Here is an 8,480-nt window from a genome sequence, read left to right as displayed (position 1 = left end):
CTGCTTTGACAACCACAGAAAAATGCATTCTCTCACATACAGAAACAAAAAAACTAGGATTATTTGCTTCATAAAAGAACACACAGGCTGCAGAGGAAGACATACTATTCTACTACAAGGGATATAATCCTAACTGTTATCATGTGACATGCTTTCCCCAATGCCATTGCTGGATAACTCTTGATTGTCTAGGACAGGGATACAAATGAAAAACAAACTCAAAACAAAAAGAGACAACTTCTAACATGGCATAAGCTTAAAAGTCCTTTTGTAGCCCGCAGAAAGAGCATACTGGGGAAAGAACTGAAAGGTACTGGTTGAAAGCCATCAACCCAACAGCAGTAAAGTACTGTCCAACACTCAGGAGGACAGTGTAGTCACCAATCCTCGACCCAGCTCACCAGAGGCCCAGGACCAGGCTTAACCCTTCCGTGAATCCTGCAATGGGCCAGCTCAGTCCCCATTAACGGTACTAAGGGAAAGGTCTTTAATGTGTGCACCCAACCCTGCCATGGGGAACTCTGGGTTTCAGAAGCGCAGGATAAAGCCCCTCCTGAGAGCATGGATAGCAGAAACCTTCCTGTTGCTACAGCTGCATAAGAGGAGAGGGACCCCACAGCCAGGAATGAAGTTCATGTGGTTTCACAGCATCTCAAAGCAGACTCCTCAACAATTTGCTACATGTATATTGCCTTTCAGAAAGAAAAAATAATAAATAATAAAAAACCCCAGGCAGAACACACCAAACAGGCAGAGGGAAGACACCTTCCCGCTTCCCCTCAGAAAGGGGAGGCATAGGCAGGACTTGATAAGCTTCTTGTCAAGAGAGCTTCCACTTGCATTAAGTTCCATAGATCCCATGTTGTGCAAGTCCACTGAATTATTTTTATCTTTGCTGAATGAGACTCTGCAACATTAACGGTCAATAAAATGCTGCTTCTTATTTTCAGTATTCGCTACATTTTATAAAACCTCTTACATAGAAACATCCACATGGCAGATTTCTGACAACAAAAATTCCATGCTTCCTAAGCAACTGATTTTCTTAGTGTAGTCTCATAAAATCCTGTTAACTTTCCTTCCCCTTGCTAAAAATTGAAATTTTGTTGTACTAGCTTTCTTTGTGCTCAGATATGCCTGAAGCTAGCTTATTTTCACATGCTGAATTGTCCATGCTCATAAAGACTTGCTATTACATTATGCATTTGTGTGCTATAAAGGAAAAGGCATGAACACTGGAAAGCACCAAAACCATGCTTTTCCTCTTTGTCAATTCATCTTTTATGCAACCAAATTTATAAATATTAAACATAAAATGCTGCTATCATCATGAGAATACTACGATTCGATCTACACTCAGACATTAAGTATTCTTTACTCCTCAAATACAGCTCCAATTTTTACATCAAATTTTTATTTTCAGTAACAAAACACCAGTGAACAGCAAATCTGAAAATCTTGCACATCTACTGGGTCTAGAAATAAAAGTTCGATAAGTAAGTTACCCTACTTGTCACAATACTGCCAGAGTGCCAAAGTAGCTGCTTCTGTCAATTCTATGTTTCATAAGAAAATTAGTTGTGATTTTGCACTAAATTATGAATACAAAAAATAATTTAATTGTGAAGAACTATTTTGCATGAATCATATTTTAAAAACTTTGCAATGAAAAACCATTCTCTTCCTTTTATCAACTTCACGAAGTAAGTTAGTATTAAATAAACGTAAGGGTAATAAATAGTGCAATAAACACAGCAGCTTAAATACCATGTTTACTGGCAAAAACTCTTAAGTAAGCTCTCCTCCTACTTTAGACTCTCCTGTCAATAAATATAACTAAGTTACAAGTCAGTAACTTCATGCTATTCTGAAGGTAGGATTTTTTTTTTTAAAGCAGCTTTATGAATCAAAGTTGAGTATTAGCAAAAGATGCCCAACTGGCACAGAATTCAATGAGACTATTCACATCTCAAGACAAGCATTTACCAGGAAAGCTTCAGAGCAGCAGCATACACCAAGGGGAAGGACACAAAACTGGAAAGTCAGATGTGGATTTTATTCCATTCCCTGCTAATGCTAACCTGCTAAGCGACTGCAGGCAAGCCTACGCTCTTTCACAGCTTTGTATCTCAGATGCCTAAAACAGGGATAAAAATGATTGTTCCTGGGTTTGAGGTGTGTGATTACAGCACGGCTTATGTACTTTGCCAGACAAGACAGAAAGCACATGAATAAGACAATGTCTAGAACTGCCAATTATTAATAATATCATTAGTATTGAGAGAAGAGCATGTGCTTTTTTCTCTTCCAAGCAATGCAATCTAACAACAGCCCACCAAGCCATTCTTAGAGTTGGAGTAATCCTAATGCTAGTTCAGGTTTTATCCCTTCTGAAACTATCAAGAAGGGTGACAGCAGAAGGAGACTTTTGCAAAATTCACCTGTCCACTAATACCACCCTCACCCCATTGCTCTCAGAAACACTGTATCATCACTGATCTTGAAAAAATAAAACCAAAATAATAAAAAGGAAGTAAGCCCTAATAATCTTTTGACATAAAACAGGATGAAAAAGCTTCTGGTAATGACACCCCAGGAAAGGGGTAGAAGGAAAAGAAAGAAACTTAATAGTACAGAAGTCAGAAGGTTGACTTTTTCCTATTTCTTCTCAAGAATATTTTGAAATACATACATGATTTCAGTCCAGTTTTATGGACTCCTAAGAAAACATAAATTAAGTTTACAGTAAGGTAAAACAGCAACTATACTGCTTTAAAACAAACTTAATTCACTCAAGAAAACTGTCCTAATATATAGGCACCATATGATTTAACAATACAGGGAAGTACTGTTAGTCTCCATTTGCAGGTGGCAAAGGGACATCTGGCTGTGCTTCTAAGAGCAAAGACCCTGGAAGCCACCAGCAGGCCACAGCAGTGCTGCTGACTCCACCAGCAGCTGCAGCAGGCCACCCCCATGACAGGGCACAGAAAGTCCAACTTGGGTCCAAAATCTGGGGAGTGGCCTCTGGTTTTGACTACATCACTTGCCAGAGTTCAGAAACAGCCTGTGACACACTCAAAATTAAAACCAAAATTTTGGTTCAGTTCCAATTTTAATTTATAGTACCTTCCTCTACCAAGGAACAGCCTTCAGATAAAGAGGGAAGCCTGAATGCTACACGAGCCATGTACTGTTGAAAGAGAGTCAGTGTCTCACCTCCCAGGTGTCCAAATTTCACTGCAGGTGCACTTACAAACTTCACACTACAGCAGAGCCTTGCACACCACAGGTCTCATCTACCTTACTGGCACCTTTCCCACCAACACACGTGGTGGAAGAGTAACTCTCCCCAGCTCACTTGGTCAAAATTTCCTCTCCTCATACCACTCTCCTCCCATGCCTACGACAGAAGACTGCCCTGCCTCATGCCATGTTGATTGAGCTGCAGAGACACTGTGCATCCTCAGCCTGCAGACGAGTGGCAGCAACCTGGAAAAACTTTAAGCTCTGAATGCGAGCAATTGTATCAGTGAATTTAACAAGAGTTGTCATCTGCTTAAAGATATTCACATGCTTACAGGATCACAAGCTACAGAACCACTAATTTACGAACAAAGTGTATTAAGATCATTCTGGATGAACAGGAAAAACGTTAGCTAGAAAATAATTGCACAATTACCTCTGATATTTTATGTAGAAAACTGACATTTAATATCTTTAATTATTCACACAACAGCTATGAAAGAGAAAGGTTTTTTTCCTTGAACGGGAAAATAAACATGGTCAAATTCCTCTCCATCCTCACCATCACTCCTACACTCCTTTCCTAAATAAACCTCCTGCTGAAGCCAATGGAAGCTTTGCAGGCAATGAGCTTACGGCAAGCAGTGCCCAAAAACTCCAAAGCATCGAGGGCAAGCTTCTTAAATATTCTGAGTTTACCTCAACACGAAAACCAGTCACGTTTCTGATAAATTATGTGTCTGCTTGACAAGGTTTATCAGCTTGTTGTGCCAAGAGGGACAGTAGTATGCAATGAACTTTTGAGATCATGGGCCAATTTCTGAAGCATTCACAAGGCCCCTTTTTAAGCAGCTTCGCCTTCCAGCTTGTTACACACCACCACTGCCACTGGCACTTGTTAAACAAGACCAGAACTCAAGGGTCTCTCCTGTACGTCAAGACCGAATTACTAAAACCCATTCATGAACAGTTACTTTAGTGAGAACTGTATAATAAAAGAAATCTTCCCTTTTACCAAAATAAAGGCTCCCTAAAGTAAATGGAGGTTTCTAGTAATGGACAAATCTAATGAAATCTCTGTTCTCACCTTCACTAGGCACATTATTTTTATTGCCTTTTTTTAAGCTACGAGGAAATGTATTTCTTTTCGTCCTCTAAAGTTTCTATTATGTCTTTTTCGTCAAAAAGATATCCTATCCTTCTTTTCTTTTTTTCAAGCCAGTTCAACATCAGGCAAGAACTACATTCAGCATTATGCACAAATTCAAGGTCCACTCCTCTTACAGCGTGGGAAGACTACAATCACCACTTCACTTCCAGGATCAATATTCCATGCATCCAAAAGGCTTCATCACATAAAACTAAAACCAGATAATGACTGAAGAAGCTACCTGAAGCAAGGTCCCTGAGCTACTCTCATTCAGTACCCTTTACTATTACTCAAAAAAAAAAAGTCCTTAGCACTCACAGCACTCTAATCGGACTCTTACCTGAAAACATAGAAAACTAAGTTCAGAAATCAGTACATTTGTATTCAGCCCTGAACAACGTTTTGAAGCCTATCTGCCAGTTTTTGGATTTCCAAATGCATTTTTACTTGGAAAAAATTGTTGCACCAATTACTCTACACAGAACACAATCCTTGTCAGTAATGCTATAAAACCAAAAGCAATATTCTCCTATGCAACTAGTCTGTCAAAGAATTTCAGTAACTGAATTTGGTGTTTATAATCTTAAACCTACACATACCAACCTCACTGCACACAAAATCCGTATGCCTGAAATTTGGGTGTAAATCTGCAGGAACAGAAATTTGAAATTTGGGTGTAAATCTGGAGAACAGCAGAATCCTCCCTTCAAACCAACTTCCCACAGTGGTTATCCCAGCCTTAGGACTAGCTTTGTGGTCATAATATCAGACCAGAACAGCTGCTCCCAACAGCCCCCTTCAAGTCAGCATGTTTGGGACCATCACTTATCCTATGTCTGCTATACATTGCCTGGAAAAGGTCAAGAGTATGTTATTAATCATTTGCATTTATGAGCACTAAGCTTACCCCGAATACATGTCTTGTCTTGTTTTTAACTATGTACACAATAGTACCAAAAAGAAATGCTACCTCCCACTTCCCCATTTTGGACCAAATGCAGTTCAGTGCCACCACGGGTGATCATATGAGAAATGCTCCAAATGCCACTCATTTTATGTCCTCTATGAATGTGACCCCCAAAATTTAGAACCTCTTCTTTCAACTTCTACTTCAGCTTAAAAGGTGTCAAACCCTTCAAACCATGTCAAAACTTTCCCCAGCATACAGATAAAAAAAAGTTGTGTACCTGAAAGCTTAGGAATTTAGTCACTAAGATTCATCTTTCAAATTGATTGGTACCTGCATTAATCAATGCCAAAAGAAAAAACACTAACACAGAAAGAGCATGAAAGGAATTCTAATTAGCTCTCAGTTTATGTGTTAAAACTGAACCGACTCCTGTTGCAGTAGCACTACAGTTCTGCTAAACTTCTCACTGCTTCTTGACCTCCAGAGTTTTCTAATTACCTATTCTGTTTATATTTTCGTACTTTTCTACCACTGAATTTTAAAAGGACTTTACATGCTCATGAAATTTTCGACCTGTGTGTTGCACTTTGCATATTCTAATGCTACTCTGGCTTCAAACTTTTGCCCTAAGTCAATCAGTTATCTTTACAAAACAAAGTTTAAGAAAAAAAAAACAAGAAAAAAAAACAAGTGAAGAGAGCTCTGAATATGCACAGCCTTTTAATTCCCATGTTACTTGGATGCACCCCTACATACAAACTTTGTAATCTAGCAGTTGCTATGAGCACCCAGCGAAGATGTGTTTTCTGAGGCGCTAAAACCCAAAAAAACATCTTCCACACAAACAGTGGCAGCATGAGGACCTCTATCTTGTCAACAACAACAGAGTTCTTTTTCCATGTGTACAGTTTACATACTTACCCAGGAAAGCAAATGGAAATGACAGACAGACGAAGATGAAGCTGTCCCAAAGCCTTTATCATGTGATAGTGACCTATAAAGTATCAAATAAAGGCACATCATCAGCACACCATGATTTTACAATATTGTAACTCGCCACAACGCCAACAAGAGGAGAGATCCCAAAACTTGAAACTTGCTCCCTCCTCACCCCCACCCCAGCTAAGTTGTCATTAAAACAAGATGACAGTCGTAGGGATCAGTAAGGAGCAAGGAGAAGATGCATCGTGTCTTTAAAGGGCATTCGGAGTGGGCAAATGGAGCAAATCATCTGAGTGTGCATCAGCAGGGTGGGTTATTTTTCCTCTGTCTCTCGCACACACGGATGCATGTTTATGCGCGCACACAGACACATATACGTACACACAGGGATGCATCACGTAATTATTTACATGCACACACAGAGATACTCGCACGTATTATCAAAATAAAAGGCAGAAAGTTGACCACCATCTGCAAGGAGGCATACATAACAATAACCCCCGGGAACTTCGCAAGTCAGCGAGCAATCCCCGCGCGTGGATAAGCCAAACAACGCAAAAATTAACAACAAGAATAAGCCGCCAGACCGCAGGTACGAGATCCACCCGCGGAGACAGACAGACAGACAGACGAGAGGGACGAACGGCAGGCTGCGAGGCTGGAGCACAGTTTCAGGTAATGCCCGTTCCCCCCCGGCAGCGCCCAGCGGAGCTGCCCGGGGAGCCGCGGCCGCCCGGCCGCCCCTCGGCCACCGCAGCCGGCGGGGAGAGACCCCCGGCCAAGGCGGGGGGAGCGGCGCTCGCAGCCACCGCCCGCCCGCCGCCCACCCCGCCCGTGCAAAGTGTAGGGCCACCGGAATTCGGGCTCCGGGGTGGGGTGGAAAGAAAAGGTATTAAATATGGAGAAAGACCGCCGTGACCCAGGGTTTTCCCGTCTCCACCCCCCCGCGCCCCCCGCCCCCCGTCACCATCAAGTTTGCATCCTAGTTACAAAATGTCGATCTTGAAGGCTGACAAGACACCGGGAGAGGGGGAGAGAGCGAGAGAGAGTGAGTGAGTGAGTGAGAGAGAGAGAGAGAGAGAGAAGAGAGAGTCCATCTTGCTTTGAGGGGGGAGGAGAGGAGCAATAATGCAGCGCATAAATCTCACCCTCCCGGGGGAAAAGTCTCCACAACACCTTTGGGGGCGGGCGGGTGCGCAGGGAAGGGGCGGCGGCGCGGGGAGGGGGCGCGGGGGGCTCCCCGGCCCTCCCAGCTGCCCTCCCCGGCGGGCTCCGGCGAGGCAGGCTGGCAGCAAACACCTCCCTGCTGCTCCCCTCCTCCTCCCCGCGGGCCCGGGCGATGATCCCGCTGCTGCCGCCGCCGCTGCCACCGGGGAGGAGGTGCCGCCGCCGGGAGAGCCACATGGAGACCAGCACCTCGTCCCTGCCCCGGCGGCCGAGCCGGGCCCCTCCGCCGCCCCGCCGGGCTGCGGGACTTGGACGTGTCACCAGCAGGACGGGCAATGGTTTCGGCGCCCCAGGCCCGAGTGACCACCGCCGGCCTGGCGGCGCCCCGGCCTCCCCGCACACACTCACCTCCGCAGAAAACTTTTAACCGCGGGCCTCCCCCGGAAAAAGTGGCGAATCCGCCCCGCACACGGTTAAAGCCCCGCGGCCCCCCGGCTCGGCTGGCGGCGAGCGGGGGAGACCCGGGCACGGTCCTTCCCCGCCCCGGCGGGGAGGGAGGGAGGAGGCAGCAGGCAGGGAGGGAGGGGGCGGGCAGCCGCCTGCCGGTGCCTCTCGCCCAGCCGCCGTGCATGTCGCCTCGGCGGCTCTCGCATCGCTTCGTTTTACCTTCCTCATTCAGCGGCGGCAGTGGGCTGCCACCGATATTCCTAACGCAAACCTGCTGCCGTGCGGCGCCCGGGATTAACGCGACTGCCTCCTTTCCCCTGCCTCCAACCCTTCCTTCCCCGTCCTCCTCCTCGCAAACCCACACTGGATCGGCTCTCCTCACAGCCATGCAAGTTTCATACATTGCAAATAAACCCGAGAGGAGGAAGAGCGAAGCGGCTGGCGGGGAGCGGGGGGGGGGGGGGGGGGGGGGGGGGGGGGGGGGGGGGGGGGGGGGGGGAGGAGGAGGAGGAGGAGGAGGGCTGCTTTCTGTAATTTACCAGCGACCCGATCTCGCAGCAGCAAATAACAGCCGAGCACCCATCCGGCTCCCGGCGGCCGGCAGAGCCCCCACCGAGG

General features: G+C 45.5%; 1 protein-coding gene across 8 annotated transcripts in view; it reads right to left on the bottom strand.

Annotated features, from left to right (window-relative positions):
* Positions 1-7,950, bottom strand: part of BBX (BBX, HMG-box containing) — a 139,208-nt gene extending 131,258 nt beyond the window's left edge. For 6 of the 8 annotated variants that reach the window (XM_017807948.1, XM_017807953.1, XM_017807954.1 and 3 more), the window contains exons 1-2: positions 7,824-7,950; positions 6,228-6,300 (exon numbers count right to left, since the gene is read on the bottom strand). The gene's annotated coding sequence lies outside the window, so the exon portion shown is untranslated. Of the gene's footprint in view, positions 1-6,227; positions 6,316-7,396; positions 7,414-7,823 lie in introns of those variants that run through there. The other 2 variants (XM_017807949.1, XM_017807947.1) reach the window with 2 other exon arrangements.
* Between the last annotated feature and the right edge of the window lie 530 nt (positions 7,951-8,480).

This window comes from Lepidothrix coronata, unplaced genomic scaffold (genome assembly GCF_001604755.1).
Source record: "Lepidothrix coronata isolate B3197 unplaced genomic scaffold, Lepidothrix_coronata-1.0 Scaffold21, whole genome shotgun sequence".
NCBI lineage: Eukaryota > Metazoa > Chordata > Aves > Passeriformes > Pipridae > Lepidothrix > Lepidothrix coronata.
Note: the sequence above shows the minus strand (reverse complement) of the source record. Positions and strands in the feature narration are given on the sequence as shown.